Here is a 20,375-nt window from a genome sequence, read left to right as displayed (position 1 = left end):
GGGGGATTACCTAACTAACTAACTAACTAACTCTATGGCCTATGGAACCCGGAGGTTCAGTGCCGCGTTCACAAAAGCTCTCCACTTACTTCTATCCTTAGCTAATTAGATCCAGTTTCTACTTTGTATTCCTATCTCTGCGAGATCCATCTTAATATTATCCTCCCATCTGCGCCTAGGTCTTCCTAATGGTCGTTTTCCTATGGGTCTACCAGTCAAGACTTTGAAAGCGTTTCTACTTTCTTCCATTCTACCTACATGACCTGCCCACCTAAGCCTCCTAGACTTGACGACCCTAACAATGTTGGGTAAACCGTATAAACTATGTAGTTCCTCGTTATGAAGCTTCCGCCATTCCCCATTCTCGTTCCTCTTGGGTCCGAATATTCTTCTCAGGATCCTGTTCTCAAATACTTTCAGTCTATGTTCTTCCCTCAGAGTAAGCGACCATGTTTCGCAACCATACAGAACAACAGGCATGATTATCGTTTTATATATTTTAAGTTTCAAATTCCTCGACAGAATTCGCGACGACAAGAGATTTTGAACCGAGTAGTAACACGAATTCCCTGCTTTTAGTCGACATTTAATTTCTTCGTGAATATGACTTGGGGGATTATCATTGGGGAAAAGTTGTCTGGATCGTTCCACGATGAATCCAGTTGTTACGCTGAACAGTCCTGCAGCGTAAAGGTGAATCTTCAGCAAATAAACGAAATGAAGGTCTCCATATTTAAATGCTGATATTGGAGGTCGCGTATATGACTTTTTTAGCGCACTAGGTTTATGAACCTGGGACTTCACTAGTTGGGGCTAGCCGTAAGAAATCGTTCTTCACCGGCTAAATAGCTTGTGCCCCTTTACAAAAAGTCGTATCTGAAGCTCGACATGACATGCGCGGGTTACGGCTTCCAGACCTGGTTCGAACTCCCTGAGCATCAAAAATCAAGCTACGGGTTGCAATGGTCAACGGAAAAGTGTTGGCAGTTCATTTCAAAAATCACTCAGTTAACTCACCTGTATGCACAGACAAACAGAATATAGAAAACAATTTATGTTAATTTTAGTCAACTGCCTATAATGCACTAGACACGGCGATAACACTGGCGTGAGAAAGCACAGATAACGAGCAGCAAAAACTGTGAGGCTGGTGCCACTTTGGCCACTGGGACATCTGGTCAGCCCGTATTTCTCTAATCTATGTTTCCATAAGTGATTAAACAAAGCACTTAATTCAGTTCCCAATAACTATAGAATATATATTGTGCATATAATAAGTCAGGGAGAAACACTGAAATGGTTAGTCACTATCTGAAATGTTCTCAGTAAAAGCAATGTTTTAAATATATATATGAAAAAATGATGAAAGACTTCTTTGTCCAGTTGTGTGGGAAAGAAGCAATTCCCACCGAAGAAAGAACTTATATGCGTCGCAGAATAAAGTAGAAATTGAAAATAATAATCACTGTCTTTAGGAAATATACAGAGTGTCCACAAAAAATCCTTCTATAACCTGGTAGCGGTTATATATGGGGTCTGAAAGTGGAACGACCTGTCAAGTGCACACGTCGCAGAATAAAGTAGAAATTGAAAATAATAATCACTGTCTTTAGGAAATATACAGAGTGTCCACAAAAAATCCTTCTATAACCTGCTAGCGGTTATACCGTAACTAAATACATCGCTTCACACATTGTTCTGAACACAGAAAAGACAAGGAGATGCCGGTTCATAACGCTTCCATCATTCCTTTGAACCATTGAAGAACCCTCCTTGAAATCAGGGTATACCTGAAAACTCCATTGCGGACATTTCTGAGAATTACACCCTGCATGGAACACCCTGTACACCTAATGATAATTGACGAAAACACTTTTGAATTGCGTATGCGTGTCAAACTTTACGCTGATAAGGATCACGAGATATTGCCTATTGAAATTTGGCTTTTCTAACTTTGGACAGTTTTAGCTCTGTACTTTTGGCTATAGGTCCATATAACCCTTTTCTCTTGAATTGATTAGAATCAGCTCTTACAGTCTGTCGGCATAGTTCATTAAGACTGTTTATGTGTGTAATTTTTTGTAGCACTAACTGGAACAAGACGAAATTTTCACACTATTAATGTGAAATTTGGCGTTCTTCCTAAAAAATGTTGGAATTCTTTTTTTTTTAAATTTTGACAACAAAGGAGAAAGAGTCGTCCTTTAGTCCCCCTTTTGTGGCGTAAGAAAAGCAGTACATTTTCCTTACTGGAGATTCAACGTTATATTTTAAAAGCAGTTTTCTGCAATCATAATTCAATAATATATACATTTTGAAAGAAATTATGAGTGCCATATTATATCAAACTCACCACCAAATTTGTTTTAATAATAACGCAAATGGTTAATTTGTGGAAACCTCTTTACTAGAAAAAATATTTTTAGTTAATGTAATAACATTTCTGTCAAATAAAAGAAGCTAAATATATCAACAACTTAATATAGGTCTATGGCCTATGGACACAGGAGGTTCAGTGCCTCGTTTACAATTGCTTTCTATTGACTTCTGTCTTTAGCCAACTAACCCAGTTTCTACTTGATATTCCAATCTCTGTGAGAACCATTTTAATATTATCTTCCCATCTGCACCTCGTTCTTCCTAAAGGTCCTTTTCGTATTTGAGTTTCCAGTTAGAACTTTGAAAGCGTTTCTAATTTCTTCTATTTTGGCCACATGATCTACCCATTTGAGCCTCCTAGACTTCCGCCATTCCCCATTCCCGTTCTTCTTGGAGACTGAATATTGTTCTAAGAATCTTGTTTCCAAATACTTTCAGTCTGGGATTTTCCTTCAGACTCAGTAATCTCATTCCGCAACCATACAGCACAACAGACATGATTATCGTTTTATATTTTAAGCTGCAAATTCCTCATCAGAATTCGCGACAACAAAAGATTTTTAACTAAATAATAAACGAAATCTCTGCTTTCAGTTCAGTTCACATCAAATTTCGTAGTGATTATGGCCTTAATCTGTTAATAATAGTCCTAGATATTTGAAAATATCCACCTCTCGAAAATAAATATTAATTGATATTTTAACGCATCCATAAAATGCAGTACTAGATCCCGACAAACTTACATGTACTTTGTTTTATCTGCATTTACTTCCAACCCCAAAGGGGCCGCGGTGCCTCAGTGATAGAGCGTTCACCTCTGGCGCTCGGGGTCCCGACTCATCATCACAGTCTCCTTTAGCCTAACTGGCAAAACCGTCCGACGTAAAACTAAAATATTTCATTTAATTTTTTAAGCCCACATTCCTGCAAGCGTTAATTAAGATTTCTGAATTCCTTTCTGTTGTTCTATCATCCTCTGTTAAATTTACATCATCAGCATACGACATAACCTGGTAAATACAAATCACCTCAAGGACATGATTGCTGTTTTTGATGTTCCTTATAGTGTTCTCCTGAAATAAGTTAAATAATAATGACGACAACGCATCTCCTTGTTTCAGCCATTCTGAACGTGAAAGCTCGCGAATAAGAACTTGTTTACTCTAACCTTATTTTGGGATTGATTTAAACATATCTTAATTAATCTAGCTTTTTCAGTATTCCAAATTCTGTAAGCATGTTGCACAATGTTTCCCTCCCACCCGAGTCTAAAATCACTAATTAATACCCCAGGATATTGTATTTCCTTTCCATTTCAAGTATTAGTTGAATGGTAAATATCTGATCGATAGCTGATTGATCGATTTCACCTAAATCCGTTCTGATAATCTCCAACAATTTCATCTGCGTATGGGGTCAACTTGCGAATAGAATGATTAGGAGGATGTATCGGATGTTCTCAGAAGAGAAATGCTTTAATAGTTATTACATTCAGTTTTGTTGCTTTTCTTCTGAACTGGAACAATGATTGATTCTTTTCACTCGTGTAGTAATTCCTCCTTGTTCCAGATAAGGAAATTTAATGTGTGTATCTTGCTCTACAACTTTTCCACTCCAACCAAAATTAATTTCGTCTAGATCCAGAGGTGTGTGCTTCTTAATTTTTAGATAGTGATTTCTATTTCTGTCTAGTTAGGTTCTGAAATATATGGTTATGCTGTATACATTTCACTTTTTCCGCCATCATTAGGTTTTTGCTATATGTTGAGCAAATAGTCAAAAAATCTATCTACCTCGGTATTTACGACGCTATCCTGATCAGTGAGAACTGTTCCGTTGGCTTTCTTTAAATATACGCACGAGGTTGATAGCTTTTTAAGGCTATTTATGCATGTACCGTATGTTTTTGTTTTTACTATTATCTTCAAGATAATTTTAGCTCTCAAAAATCCCGTTTCTTTGCTCTAAAAGTTTTGGAAGTTTTCTGCCAGATGACAATGAAACTTTATGTAATTATTTCGTTCGGATTTTGTAGCCAACGCTGCTTCTTCTGTTTTCTCTTTGCTACTTTAGTGCATTCCTGGTTGAACATGGTTCTTCCTACGCATTTCTTTGTGCCTCAATACTCATTTTTCTTTTGCTGAAGTTTTATGTTATCTCTAATTAAAAAATGTATCTTGAACACTAGTACCCTCTGAATCTTCTAAAACCGAGAATCTATTCGACAATTCAATCTGACTTCCCTCTCACATGGCCCTCCTCTAATCTCTTTAAATTAAACCGCACCGATCTTAAATATTTAACATTTCCTTTATTCGACGATAGTCTCTCTTTCATTATCGCTGCTACCAGCTAGTTATCAATATTACAGTCAGCTCCTCTGGATAACTAACCATCAATTGTGCTATACTGTTTTCTTCTGTCTACTAAAACGTGTTTCATTTGAGTATGTCTATTTCCATCTGGTGAGGTCCAATTATATATATGAACGTCGCGATGTGGGAATTTTGTAATCTTCACGATAAGGTTTCTGAATGTTCCAAGTTCACGAGTTTAAAGCCGTTGTCACAACGTTCATTATGCAGGCGTTTATTCTCTATAACCGGTTTGAAAATACACTCTCGTCCTAACTTTGCACTGACAACGCCTAACAGAATTTTCATAATGTATAGTATGAGATGATCAAATACCCATTCTATTCTTTCGTAAAATCTCTCTTTTATATCATTATCCTTATTTTCTGTTGAGACATTTAAAAAAATAATATTACACCACCGACCCTTAAGAGAAGTAAAATATAATCTATCATTAACAAATCTATCATTAACCATGCAATTGCTTATATTGTTTGTTTGTGAGCGAAAAGTCCTGTTCCTAGTTGGTAGCTTTAATTCATTCCACGTAAAAGAACGTAAAATTTACTGCCTTGAGCCCTCCTTTCTTTCTCATCTAACTTCCCGATATCCCACTAAGATTATCCTCTATTTCTAAACTCATTTATTATAAATTTTAACGCGTCTGCCCTATGTATATTCCATGTTCCAAATCTCATGTCGAGTTTACTTTGTTGAGTTCATGCCAGGTAACCAATTCAAATCCGAGGATTTGGCGAATATATCTGAACAAGCAGTTTATTCCAGGATAGGGTGGTTTGCCCCACACCAAATCCCCAAGTAGGAGGATCATCCCTTGCCGTCTGTCCGCGAGTGCTTATTCAGTATATTCGCAGCTAACATTTATATCTAGAGATTTTCTCCTCGATCCACAACCTAAGGACACACCATGCCGTAGCGACAGGAAGACCACATTTCATGGAAATTTATATAGCTATATTTTTGAAGTGCAAAAGGTACCGATTATCCGAACACTACTTTAAAACACACTGGACCAATCAATATGCTCGGATATATGGATGCATATTAAGACTGTGGAAACTTCGATGTCGTAAAAATCGTAAATTAGAGACTAGTGTCAGTGTAGTATTTTATGAATGCAAAGAACGTTTAACTATCGGAAGTATTCTTGTTATATTGTTTCGTTTTATAGCTACGTAACTTTATAATATTTTTAAGTGATTATCTTCTTTACCTGTTCTCTGTCAACACAACTGTATGAATTTATAACACAAAACTGAAATACAGAAAAATAAAATTTAAAAAAATGCAATGTGATATTTCGCAGGGCATCTTATCTAAAGGGCGCCTTGTGTCTTTCACAGGTTCTTTATTAACAGTCACTATTTGAATTTATTATACAAAGTTGGTATACAGCATAACTAAAACCACTTGTCTATAATGTGATGTCTCGTAGGGCTCCTAATGTAAAGGGCGCACTGTATATTTCACGGGTTCTTTAGCAACAGTAACAACTGTATATATTTATTGTACAGAACTGTGGTATACAGAAGAGTAAATAAAATCGTTCATCTTTGATTTGGTCTCGCAAGGGTGCCTAATGTGATGGGCGCGCTGCACCTTTCACGGGTTCTTTATCAATAAAACTGTAAAAATTTATTATTAAAAGCTTGTACTTTATTTATACTGTGATGTTTCGGAGGGCGCACTGGGGCATGTCCCGTTGTTCCGGTAGGCCAGCACGGGCCTGGACATGACTATGATGGCTAAAAAATACAATAACACTTAATCGCAATTTTAGCACTGTCGCCTGGAACATTATATTTCGGTAAAGCTCCTCTTTAGGGGTAAAGGGGCTTAAAGTGGATGTGGGTGGAATGTTACAAAATCCCAATTTCTTTTATCTCCAGCAGTCTTCAGCTCAATCACAAATATCACAGAATTAATGCTCCGATCCTCCTTACATTTAAAATCCGGTAACTGGTTGAGAGTTGATTAAGGTTGAAACAGAACGGTTCAGTTTGGTTTAGACAACACACACTATATTGCCACTTTTCAGAATATCCATACATGTATAGGAAAAGTTCCGAAATATGTGAAATGGTTTAGTTCTAAGCTTAGGTTATGAATCTGCTTTTTCACTTTTCAATGCAATTACTATTCTCCATGGTTAGTTCTCTATATATTTTTGTGAGAAGATGTTATTGAACAAAAGAATATATAACTTATTTTCGGTTCCGATTGGTTTGGATTAACCGATTGAAAATGAAATGAAATTAAATCTTTGCGTGTAATGTTCCATGATTATGTCTGCTACGTTGAGAAAGACAGCGATCAGACCATTGAATTATGATGGACAAATTTGTGAAATGAGAAAGTGGGGGAAACGGGAGAGTCTAGAGATAACACGATAGCACGATGATATCCGTTTTATGCTTATTTGCCTTGGGAACGAACCAGATACCGCAACTTTCAGATACTTCAATAGTCGGGTTTCCTTATTCGACTCTCGGTGGAAGAGCCTTTCAAATGTTAATGTCCCCGAATCGAAAAAAAAGTGGTATGTGCCACCATGTTCAAGAGAAGGGTTGGAATTACTTTTAACACAACTTTCCTATTTATCCCACTTGCTTGTTTGTGTTTCTTTGATAATTTAAATTCACTGGACTATAGTATTTTATTATCATCAAACTCAGTGCGTTCCATTGTTATATTGTAATATTGAAATTGTAAACGAGTGCAATTTGCAATATACGCTAGTGTTTCTTTCTTTAATTTCACTTAACAGAGAGGTCTTAGAGTATTTGCTTGAACACTCGCTTCCTAATTTAGGGTTATTGGTAATTGAAGAACCTCTTATCGTTTACAATGTTTATACTTCTTGTGTGTAATAACAAGAAAAATATTGATTTTCTCTCGGTGTTCCAAGTTTAAGTAAAAACAATTGCTTCACAAGAAAAATACTAACAACATAACGTCACGTGTATACTATCTGTATTCGTACTCTGAAAGAAGATGATGTGTTTAACAACGAATTCAAGAAGACAAAGAGCCATCCTTAAAGGATAGCATGAGTCACAAATGTGTCTGAAGCGTCATAATTTCCTTGTGGTATGGAATGTAAAATATTAATTCGCTTCCCGATTGTGTTTCCATTGTTTTAGAAACCAAATTGGAAATTCCTCTTCTCGTAAGGGGAACATTAAACAAAACCGAAAAATTCTTGCCAAATGCCACTTTTCTGCTTTTAATGGTATGATTCTGATAAACTGACTGATTCTATGCTCCTAAATCTTAGTCTTCTACGGGGTAATTATTATTACTTTCATATTATTTTTTTGGCGTGGGAGGCCCGGGTTCAATTCCCGGCGGGAGCTCATGTGGTTGGGATTCCACGGTAATCAGTAGGTCCACGTCTCATATAGCCTCGCTGCTGAACGGGAGTTAAACTCAAAATCAATTCAACTCATATTATTTTTATAATTATTCCTTAAAGGTTGATAGTTGAAACATTCGAGTATTCAAAATCTGGAAATCGAAAAACCAGTGTTATCTTCAATCAGTCGCACTAAAAATCCCAAAGTAAACAAAACTGGCAAAGGTGGAATCGGACCGAGTACCTACATACTTCTACTCGAGTGGCTTGAGCATCGAAGCACGGTAACTACACAGAACTGTTTCGACGTTAGTGTGTTTACGGTTGGTTGCCTTGCCTCCGCATACAAAGTTTTACATTCTATTTCTTCGTTTCAAAACGTCTTTCGAATATCCTTTTTATGATATAAGTCAATGATCTTTGGTATAGTTTATATCAATAACTTGAGTTGTTCTGAAACATTTGGTTCACAAACTTGTTTCTCCTCCACACCAAACTAGAGATATGACCGATTTCATTCTCATACTCTACATTTGTTTGAAAGCAGTCGCCATTACCTAATCAGAGTTTTATCTCCGACACAACACAAAAGTAATTTCTTTTTGGAATGCATTACTTTAGTTCTATTAAAAATATTTTAGAAGACAATACTGATTAGGATTGCAGTAGAAGGAAGATTAGTCCTACAATAGAGGAAGGAAAAGAACATAAATTCAAGAATATTACCTTACCAGTACTAAATACATATTTTTATTGTGATTATTTCCATGCTCAGTACTGAAATTGTTCTTTCAATTATAGTCATTAGTGTGACCGATACTTAAAAAAAGTTTTCATTTCCATGTTTTACCAGTGGCCACCCACTACAACTTATGTCTACAAGAATGTAAGATTAAAAGACAAATATACTGTCATTATTGATTTTTTGTACATTAAAAAGATCCACAATACTTATAAAATAAAATAGGCATTCCCGAATAAATCGGACTGTTTACTTACCTTCTCAATTTGGAAATTGGAAAAATTTTCCTCATACACATAAGCAGCTTATTCTAGACTCGTAATCCAAATGAAAATAGTTATCCAGTATTGATGCAGTATACAAAATGGGTAGTTGGGATTATAGTAAAGACAACAACATAAAGCTTATTGACTAATACGGGTCTGCACTTCAAATGTATTGTCCTCGGTGACCACTAGTGAAGGGGCGACCACTACTGGCCCATTCACTTTATTTCTCAGATAACAAATACTTCATCAATAAGCAAGAGAGAAGACAATCCTCACCGATATCAGACTTCTGAAACTAATAAGACATATTCATGTTCTCTAATATTGAACAACACTACTATACGCTAGTTATTTATATTTCCTTCCTAATTTTGAATCAGAGACAAATGTGAATATTACAGAAGGAAAAGAAGACAGCTGTCTAAAATGTTTCAGCCATTGGCGATAATAAAGCAGTGGCGCTGATCTTTTTTACCCCAACGTTATGTTGTATAGTAAAATAACAGAAAAAAATGGCGTAAATTTAGTACTAATAATAATTAAATTAACTTTTGCTATTGATAAAGGTTATGAGGACGTATAAGAAGAAAGATAACCTAATTTGTAAATAGGAACCAATGGGTCCATTGCATGATAATCATCTTAGCATTCCTCTTTCGTCTACACCAATATCTTCGTAGTGGTGTTGTACTGAGTTTGTTTCTTGTTGAAATTTTTAAATCTTTTTTATTTTCTTCTACCCTGACTGCATAAACTACCACTTAAACCTGATAACTTTGATGATCTTAACAATCCCTCATGGGAGATATTACTTATCGAGCTTCCCGTTTTGCAGTACCACAATTTCCATCTAGTCATGTGCGTCATATGGAAAGGGTCATTGGGAAAATTGCACAACATCTGAGTTGAAAAAGCAAATAAATTTAACGAAATTTGTACTATAATTGTAATAGTGTAACATTTGTTTATGCAATGTATTAATATAAAACTCTAATATCCTTATAAACAAACACCACACTCGAGATATATGTTGGTGGACAATCTCGCCTACCGTTAGCAAAATCTAAAATAATGTTCTTGATTTGAGTACCCATTTGGTCCGAGAATTCGCTTCAGGATTTTGGTATGAAATATTCTCAGTCTGCCTTGTTTACTAAGCCTTCAAATTGTGCTATTAAGTAACATGAGATTCAAGCATATCGGAATACGATTGCATCACAATATGCTTTAATTATATATTCTGCTTTGGTGCAATTTATCAAATATTACGTTTTTTGCTTTAAATAAATCACCTTAAAAATTCAAAATTTAGACGTAAAATTAAACAAAGTGTAGCATTACTTTCTGAACTGTACTCCACATATTTAACTGTATTCTTGTGTTCGTAAATTGAAGTTAAGGAACAGTAAAATTTACTTAATACCGATACTACTAGTTAAATATTATTTATTTAGAACCTACCGTGAGTAAAATCTATTGCATTTTCTATAGTACTCTATGCACAGAAAGTTGTTGGGAAGCAGTAAAAGCGAATTGATAATCGACCAACTTTTCTATTTCAGCACATTGTAACATATTGAAATGCATTTCCTCGATGAGGATTGTTCTACGTTAAGAATTTCAATGTGTTTCATATTCTATTTTGCCAAGAAGTTATATAATTGACCATAACACCATCTACAGATTGTTTTCTACTTCCAAACTTAACAAATGGCCATATAAAAAATAATTTATTCATAATAATATGAATAATAATTTGCCATTATCAGTTTTTCTGCCACACTACAATGGGATTTTTCTGCATGATGATAATGTAGTCGTTTTTTTGAATTTTAGAGGTAACGGAACATGTACCGAGGAAAATGTTGAAGTTTGGTTATTGGTTGAATTGGATTTGAGCTGTTCATGTGGGACAGTATTAACAGACGTATTGCATCTTCGAACAACGTACTCATATCAAAAGTTCAAAAGATTCCAAAAGTACGTTTTGAAGAACTAGAATATTAATGGAACAAACAAGAATGAACCATTTCTGAGTCTTCGATCACGAAAAGTAGTGGAATATTAGTCAGTGCAATGCACTCTGATAAAAGAGTTTTCGGTTTGGTTCCCATTCAAAGTTATGTGAGACAGTTCAGTAACGGGAAAACGAAAGACACCTGAAGATTAGTTCTAAATCGTTCTCTAACCGACAATATTAAGACTTGAATCCCAAACGGATGTTTTTTTTTTGTCTTAGAGGATGTTAAGCTAAGGATTTCTAATATCAGGGCCCTCAGCATTTCAAATGTCTCCTCGAAGATGATGAGTAAATTCTCATGTAACATCCATATACTAAATATTTAGATAATTTTAATGCACACATACATTTGTTAGACAAGAGAAATCTACCACAAAAATCTGTATATTTTTAATACAATCTGCGTGTGCTCCTTACTTAATAAGTAAAAGGAACTAGTAAAAGTAAAGAAACAACATATTTTTGTTAAGGTTGATGAGCGAACTGTTTAACGTGGCATTTCAGTTCTTTTTCATATCTACCAGGGAAAGTATTTTCGAATCTCCTAATTTATGTGCACACGTAATTTCATTCCTTGGTTTCTCTGTGACAGTCTGTCACAGAACTGAAATAGTCTGGCAGAGAAGTATTCGGGACACCAAATCTTGTTTGTTGCCTAATGTGTCTACCTGAACTACGAGGCGAGAAACATACCTGGGACGGGTGGTCAGATAGTAGCTATCCAACAACAAAAACAACAAGTAACACATTTAGATGCCATACACTAGAAGTTAACGACAATCGTTTCCTGTAAAGTTGTTCCTTTTTCAATACTACTTTGGAGAAATCAAAATTATACAACTTTCCACTAGAAATTTCGGAGTTTTCCCGTGGAGTATTCCAGTTACCCCACTGGATATGAAAGCTTCTTCACATAAGATTTGGTTTTTCAATTTTGTGTTTGAAGTGTCTATGTAAAGTACGAGGCGAGAAAAATGTCTGGGACGGGTGGTGTTACACATTATATATACATGTTGCTTTAAAAGTTCTGCTAAGTTACTGACATTGATTGACTGAAGTAAACGTCTAAAGTTTGGAAACATTTTTTGCACTTTCAAACGTAGTGTTCAGTTGTGTTAAAACAAAACGTTTACCTTCACTTATATGTATAAATAATATTTTTCTCACATTTTAATGGGTGAATATGCTACTGATTTAAAATGTGAGTATGGTGTTTTTTTTTCTTTTTCAATCGTGCATTTCTGTTCTGTAAAAATTCAGCGTTGACTTTCATTTGTATAGTATCTAGAATTAGATGATTAAGAAACGATCTTGTTTTGAAGAGAAAAGAGTAATGTAAATGTTGCCTGCAGATTAAAATTTCTTGTGTTATGTTTAAAATCTTTATTGCTGCATTCACCTTTACTTGGAACATCTTTTGTTCTGCTATTTCAAACATTCTATTAACAACACTATAGACACGATACTCTTAAATTTCTAAACGTTGGATATTTTTAACTAGATATTATTGACATACATTGGCATATTGATGCATACATTTTAATCATATATAACACTATGGATACACAAAAAATGGCCTTACGGGAACATTGAAGCAGCAATAACATCTGACTGAGAGCAAGGCAATAAGCATTCACAACCGTGTTTAATGATATTCTCATCACCATTTTGAAAGATTCCTGAAAGAGATAGAGAATATTACTTTTTAATATGAATACGCGTTTATTACAAGCTTGTTTTCTAATGTGTTATATATATTAATTTCAATATTACTATTACTTACAAGCAAGGATTTTCAATGTCACACTCCGATTTGGTTGAAACACCTGGGGTGAGAAAATGAATTAAAAGTTATATAGGCTAACGTGGGGCTCGAATTGGTAAACACGAACATAGGAGAATATGACACATTTTAGCATGGCCATAACTAGCAACGCACAGGGAAAACTTGCATGAAACACCAGTAGTGAATACAGGAATCGAAATGATAACAAACGTGTTTTGTATATTGGCTTCCATGACAGTTGAACAATACTGGTTAATGGTTGTTGTCTATAGTTGTTGTGTTAGTAAGGATGAATGATCGAATGATCGGATTATTTTTCGATTGATCGATTTTAATTTCTTTGAGTTAGTTTGGAATAAATGATTGAGTTTTTGTGTACTAGTATTTGGTAATGTAGGTTCTTGCTAATATAGACTTCTTGAGAACAGACAATCTAATATATCTCCTCGGAAAATCGTAAGATTTTAAGGGGATGTTAGTTGTAATGAGCTACTTTTATTTTAAAGTCAGGAAAAATATCTTATCAGCCGATACGTACGTGTTATTAGTAGCGCCATTAGCGGTGGCTGCTACAAGTACTATGTACATGTACGCAGTACTAGACGATAGCGTCATAATGGTCTTGAAATCCGAACTGGGAAAAGCAAACTGAGAAGCTAAATGGAGCAAATTGTGCAAACACCTATGCTATGAGTTACCTGCTATATGGGTATAATTTGCGATATATACCAAGATTCAGTTTGGAATCTTGAATATCAATGGAATTAGATAAGATGAGTCCACGTTATCAAATTAGTGTTTTTGAAAGAAATTCTGTTTCTAATTATTCCAATACATCAAGTTGAAGTGCTTTGAAAAGTCAAATATGATAGTGGCTTGTATATATTTTCAAGTGATTTTGTTAATGTTCTATCAACATATTTGTGTGGCATACTTTCGTATCAAATTGTTTCTGATGTGATTGATACAGATTCTTCATTTGGTAAGTTGGAATAACTTATTGTAGGTCTTCGGAAAGTTTGCTTTATGTAATTAATGAATGTAACATAAATCCTTTAAGGTAATTTGTAAATTCCAACTGAAATGTTTGAATATTTAATTGTTTCCGCTTCAGATTTTCGACACATTTAAAATTTTCTAAAAATTATCGTTTCATTATAACTATTTAAATTTTCTTATGCAGCCTAACATTTACCTACATTTTACATTAGAAGATTGCAAGGATAAAACACAGCACACCCTTTTATCAACGAAACATTTGGTTTGATCCTATTGCAAAATGTAATATCGGATTTTTAATGCTGTACAATCGCAACATAACTGTCTTTGTTATAATTATAAAATGGTAGGTGTTTTTATACCCTCCTCTCAGTGACGAATCTGTTCAAATCAATTGAAAAGGCACAGCCAAAACGTAAGGGAAAAGTTGCCCCTAACCATAAATCTGCAACATACAAGTTTTATATAACTATTGATGTCGAGAGAGTAAATGTTTGCAAGCTGGCCTGTATGTCATTGTACGAAATTGGACGCAAAAAAAGTCGAAATAATTCAAAAGAAAACGAAAAACAATATTTCTTCTCCTAAGGAGAACAAACATGGGAAACAAACAGACCCAATAAATTTTCTGAAGATGTCCGCTCATATGTTAAGAATCGCAAAGCATCATTTCCAGGTGAATGCTCACATTATTCAACATCAAAAAATCCCAAATAGACAATATCTCTCGTCCACATTATCAGCCTCGAAAATGTACCAGTTGTATTTGGAAAAATGTAGAATTGAGAAGAAAAACAGTTACATTTCTTGTGACACAATATATTAATCGAACAAAATTTGTGAATGAATCTAACCTATATTTTGCTCGTACCAAAAGTGACACATGAAGCACTTGTGATATTGAGCAGTGTAGCGAAGAGTATATCGTGTTCTACTAAGCTGCTTTCGATGCTCAGAGACCCAATAGAGAAGCAGTAGCACAATCAACGAACGATATATACATTACGATGGATATTCATCAAGCTATGCCTAATCCAAAACAGTACTTGAAAAGCATCTTCCAAAGACAAATGTGTTTTTATAACTTGGGTTTGCATATCATCTCTCAAGTCACGGATACAACTGTATTTTGCACTTGGAGAGAAAATATTGCTTCTCGCGGAAGTACTGAAGTTGCAAGTTCACTATTAACTTTCATAGACCTAAAGGAAGACCTACAGGTAAAAGGCAGCCTTTTCATGTGGACAAATGTGCTGGGGAGAATAAACAATTTCAAGTAGTTTCTGAATACCAATACATGCTTATGAGAGGTTTATTTCAAGAAAATCAAACAGAAATTCACCGAGGTGGTCACACTTACTTGGAATAAGATCGTGATTTTGGTCGGATGGAGAAGGAAATGCGATGTCATCCAATGTTTATCTGTCAAAGGAATATCGTAGCATTATTATCCAATCCAGCAAAGAAAATAAGGTAATTAATATGGAGCCACATTTCAGAGATATTGATAACCTGGCATTGTTTTTGAAACTCGCAAACAGGAAGAAGGATATGCTTGGTGAAAACGTTCTCTTCAGAGATGGTATTAAATGGTTACGGGTAGAAGAATTTTGTTCTTATCTCTGTAAAGAGAGATATTATCCTTACACACTTTTAGGAAAGTGGACATTCATCGAGATAAAAAACGTACAACATAATATTCACGAAAATAGAGCAATTCGATGTATTTTTCACAACATTGCTTAAAAAAGAGAATGAGCAAGTTATTAAGGATTTATTACAAATTGTACCCAACAATTATTATCGGTAATACGAATATATTGTGAATGATGAGTGAAACTGATGTCAAAAAAGTTGGAGATTTTTTTCTTTAGTGTATTTTTCTATGTCATGTACTTTGTTTCATATTTTTTTTGTGTAAGATTTAGACACTGGCATGTGCATGCGTTTATCATGGAAACATTTTCCTACAACCAGAGAGGTTTTTCTTGATATATCAATAGTGTCTTTATTTGCACTAAGATTATACAGGAAGGGTGGTATGTGTCTATTGTGCAAACTGTCTTCATGACACCTAATTAATTTTATTGGATGCGTACATTTTTTTATTGTTTCAGGGGATGAATGGGTTATGTACGTACATAATTTCTTTCCCTGGGATGGAAAAATGAAAATTTTTGAAAGTGAGAATCCTTAAAACGAATTTTCATTGTTATAGGAACAGGAAAAGTCATATTTGTAATATGTATATTGAACCAATAAAAAATTCATTTACAAAAACTTTGGCCTCAATTTTCTCGAAATGTACAATTTGTTACATAACACCTTTATCCTACAAACGCTTCAATCCAAAAATGCTAGGATCCAAAAATGTATTCTATTGGTTAGAGAAATTTTGACCAATATTAAGGATGAACCCTACGAAATCATGGATTCTTTGCTAAACAATTTAAGCCTCTCAGAGAGTGCGAATCAAAGTTGTAGACATATGCGTCACATTGATACAGACACATTGTTAGTATTTCTTCTGATAAGAAAGTTCTTTTGATTCTAAGACAAAGAGAAATTGACTCTTTTATATACATAAGAATTATTAATATTATACATAAGAGGTATTAATATTGAAAATGAAAAAAAAAATCTTCAATAACTCAGCGAGAATCGAGCCCAACATCCCTAATTAAAGTAAATAATTATCATGAAACTACCCTAAGACTGTTCGCTTAAGTACGAGAACCAGTAAAAACACATAATCACGAAGGGCATGGAGAAGAACGTTGTCCTGAGAGTGACTCTTAAGTAGCATTCGTATTACCCGGAACGTAGTGCCTTTGGATTTTATTCTTCACCAAAATAATCTCTGTAACATGTCTCTATTTTATACTCGATTACACTTGATTTATAGTTATTTCCAGTAACCGTGAAGTGGCAGGATACTGGCACAGATACATATACTCCATTCGAAATTTCAAACCATCTTCAAGGGAAGGGAACCCCAAACTACGTCCAGGGAACTATGTGATGGGTAGGGTACGTGGCCAGTTCCGAAGGCATGTGATCTTGAACTGCAAAAAATCTTTCTCGTGGGCTTTCCGTGGGCCTACCGTTTCCTCCTATTTTTTCATTCGTCTAATTCTTCCATTAGAGTTCATTTGCTTTAGTCATGATCTCCCTTAACCTAATTCGTGATCGTGATCCATTAACTCAGAAATTTCACTTAATTTTTAAACACTTAACAGCAACCAAACCGAACACAAAATTTCTTTCTATACCTCATTAACGTCTACTCACAAAGATATATATATTTAGTGATTTAATATATTTAAAAATATTAAGTGATATTCATAAAAGGGTCAATATAGTGATTATTTTCAAACAAAACTGAACCGAATTGCAGATATGTTTGTGAAATAAACAGACACATTCTGCTTCGAACTTAAACAGTCACGTAGCCCATATAAATATAGCATGTTTCTTAATTCGTGTAATGTTCTAGAGCACTAAAAGGAGATGACGTTTTCACACTAGTAGTACTGAATTTGGCCTTCATATCTTAATTTTTATCTATCTTAATTTCTAAATACTAGAGCAAATTAGTCGAAGTGATTGTTTAGCTCCTTTCCGAGGGACGTAAATCAAAAGTTCATTCAACTTATAAGAGATTCACTCTTAATTGCTTTTGCAGTATTCTTAATGATTATTCATAATGATTTTGCGGTTCATGATCTTTATTATTATTCGTTAGAAAATAACTCGCATTCGCATTGCAAATATAGGCGTCTTGTACATTATTTTAAGTAAAACGTCTCATATTTCGTTGCAAGGTGCAAAGTAGAGAGTGACCAAACCCTCAAATTATATTTCGGGAACGCCATTTAGGCTAAGATTAATTGAAAATGTCACAGAAATAATGCTCCAATGCACCGCGCATGTGCCAGGGACTGGTTAAATACTACAGCCACTTCTAAAAATTACATAAAAGATCACCATAAGTATCTAAATCAGGGACTAACAGAGGAAGATTTTTAAAAAATTAATATGAGATTCGGAGTTATTGTCGTAAAATGTTATATGTACTTTAATATAGAATGTAATTTTGGTAATCGCCTTAGGGAAACAGAATTGGAGAACAATATGATGGTAAATCTTTATATTAATTCCAAATTTTACTTTTGAAATGCCAGTGAGAATCAGATTAATCATAAATTTCGTTCTTTAAATTTCTGTTGCTCGCACCCAAATATCACATATAATTTCGGCATAAACATTCTTAGGAGTGACATACAGCAACGAAATCTCTGTTATCTCATGAAGAATACAATTAGTTAATTATCATTATCACATAGGAATTATATTTTCTTAAAAACATATTTATATAATTATAGAGAGTTTTCAGTATATGCTGTTCATATGTACATACTATACATATTTTGAGTTGGAAAATATTTAATGAAATGAAAGATATAAATATCTTAGTGTAAAACCCTCTACTTATGTTTCTTAGTACTACAGTCGGTATTTCAATAAGACACAGTTCTTTTCGATATCTCATCGCTGTCTTGATGTCGCCCATTACACTTCCAGCAGATGCTGTCCGTGTGATTCCTACAGAATGGCACTTCAGAGGCAGGATATCGTACAGTTTGCTTCTTTATTTCTTTCAGCTTTCTTTATTTAGCTGAATCTGCTCCTTCTTATTGTCCATGATCTCAGAAACATCTCTCATGCCTTCGGTCAACAGGCGAGCGTGGCACTCACAAATTACACATTGTCACTTTTGTAAGGCCAGTGCTACTCCAATGGAAGAGAATTAAAATGTTACACATCATTCTTATACACAAGACATACCAAGAGACACCTAGACGGTTCCTGAAGTCTGTGACCCCACTAGGGCGGATATGAAGCGAAAACAAATGCCAAAGTGGGATCTGCGCTCAAGTGTCGACCTTTGCAGGGTTAAGGGGGACAGGAAGGAAACCACATGATCTTTATAAAAATTCGTAATGGTATTCTTGAAATGCCAGTGAGCGTCAGCTTCATGATAAATGTCAGATAATTAATACTCCGATGCTCCTTGCATGTGCCAGTTACTAATATAGGTAGTTGCCTCAACCACACTTTGCAACATATCTACAAAATGACTTAAAAATGAGTATTTCCAGAGTATAGAGATGATCACCCCAGATACGCTGGAAATTTTGTTCGCAATGACTATAATTGATCGTATTACATTATATCTTGCTCGAACTGGAGTTTATGCTTAATAAAAGTCAGTTGATTTTATCTACTTTTATACTTAAGGTAATAATATTTCTAAACAATTAATGATGAGAGAACCACGAAGTGCTCATATCAAGAATGAAAATTTTAAAGAAAAGATTCTTATTCCTAACAAGTCATTTGTTTCTACTACAACGGTGTGTCTTCAATATACGATTTCTTGATGTATTGACGTGTCCAATACATGCCTGTAGGGTATTGACTTAAAAGCGAAAACATGTCTTCATTGTGTAATTCGTATGAAACGAATATCCTAAAAGGATAAAGGAAAAAATATTGAAATGTAAAGGTAATCTACTTAACTTGTAATTTTTGTAATGCTACTTTGCATATTTTTGTGTGGTTCCTGCGATATTTCCCATTATCTTTTTATGTTGTATTTCGAGCTGTTTTTCTTAAGTGTGCAGAAAATACGTTGGTGACTTGTGTCTCTAATATTTGCTACAATACAATTCCCAGTTTTTCTCTAGAAACCATTTTTTGATTATATTCCTGTAATGCTATAAGAACGGACCTTTCCTCATAATCTGTCACATCAATAGAATGAAATCACTTACAGTAAATTTGAGATTTTATTTTGAAAACTCAAAACATTTGTATACGATAATGATAAAATACTTAAGGATCTACCGTCTCCCGCATATTCATTCTAACTATACTTATCGTCCATTTTGATGTCGTTTGGAAGGAAATGAGCGTAGGCCAACATCCGCGTCACAATATTAATTATTTGACATTTGCTATTAACCTGATGCTCATTTTCATTTCTAGATGATCTTTTTTTTATTTTCATGCAAACAATCACCCTAAAATATTTTGTCAACTGTAACGAGGCTCGCCAGCAAAATAACGTTCAAAATTTGAAACACGCATACCTTGTTACTACGATAACACTAAATTCCACATTATTTGATTCAAAAATTCCTTCCTTGCTAAGGATATTTATTTTTATTTAATTTTTCAAAGAGAGGCTGAAGCCATATATTAGTCACTGGCACACCAAGGATCATCTCAGTATCAATTCCATTACAGTTGTGATTAATCTATCACTCACTGTCATTTTCAAATTCAAATTTGGAATTTTTTTAAAGATTCAGGATCATACGGTTTCCCCTTGTTCACCCTAAGGCGTTGCCATAACAAAATAGCAATCCAGATTTCAAAAATGAA

This window comes from Thermobia domestica, chromosome 3, assembly GCF_964235325.1.
Source record: "Thermobia domestica chromosome 3, izTheDome1.hap1.1, whole genome shotgun sequence".
Taxonomy (NCBI): Eukaryota; Metazoa; Arthropoda; class Insecta; order Zygentoma; family Lepismatidae; genus Thermobia; species Thermobia domestica.
This window is presented reverse-complemented; position numbering follows the sequence as displayed.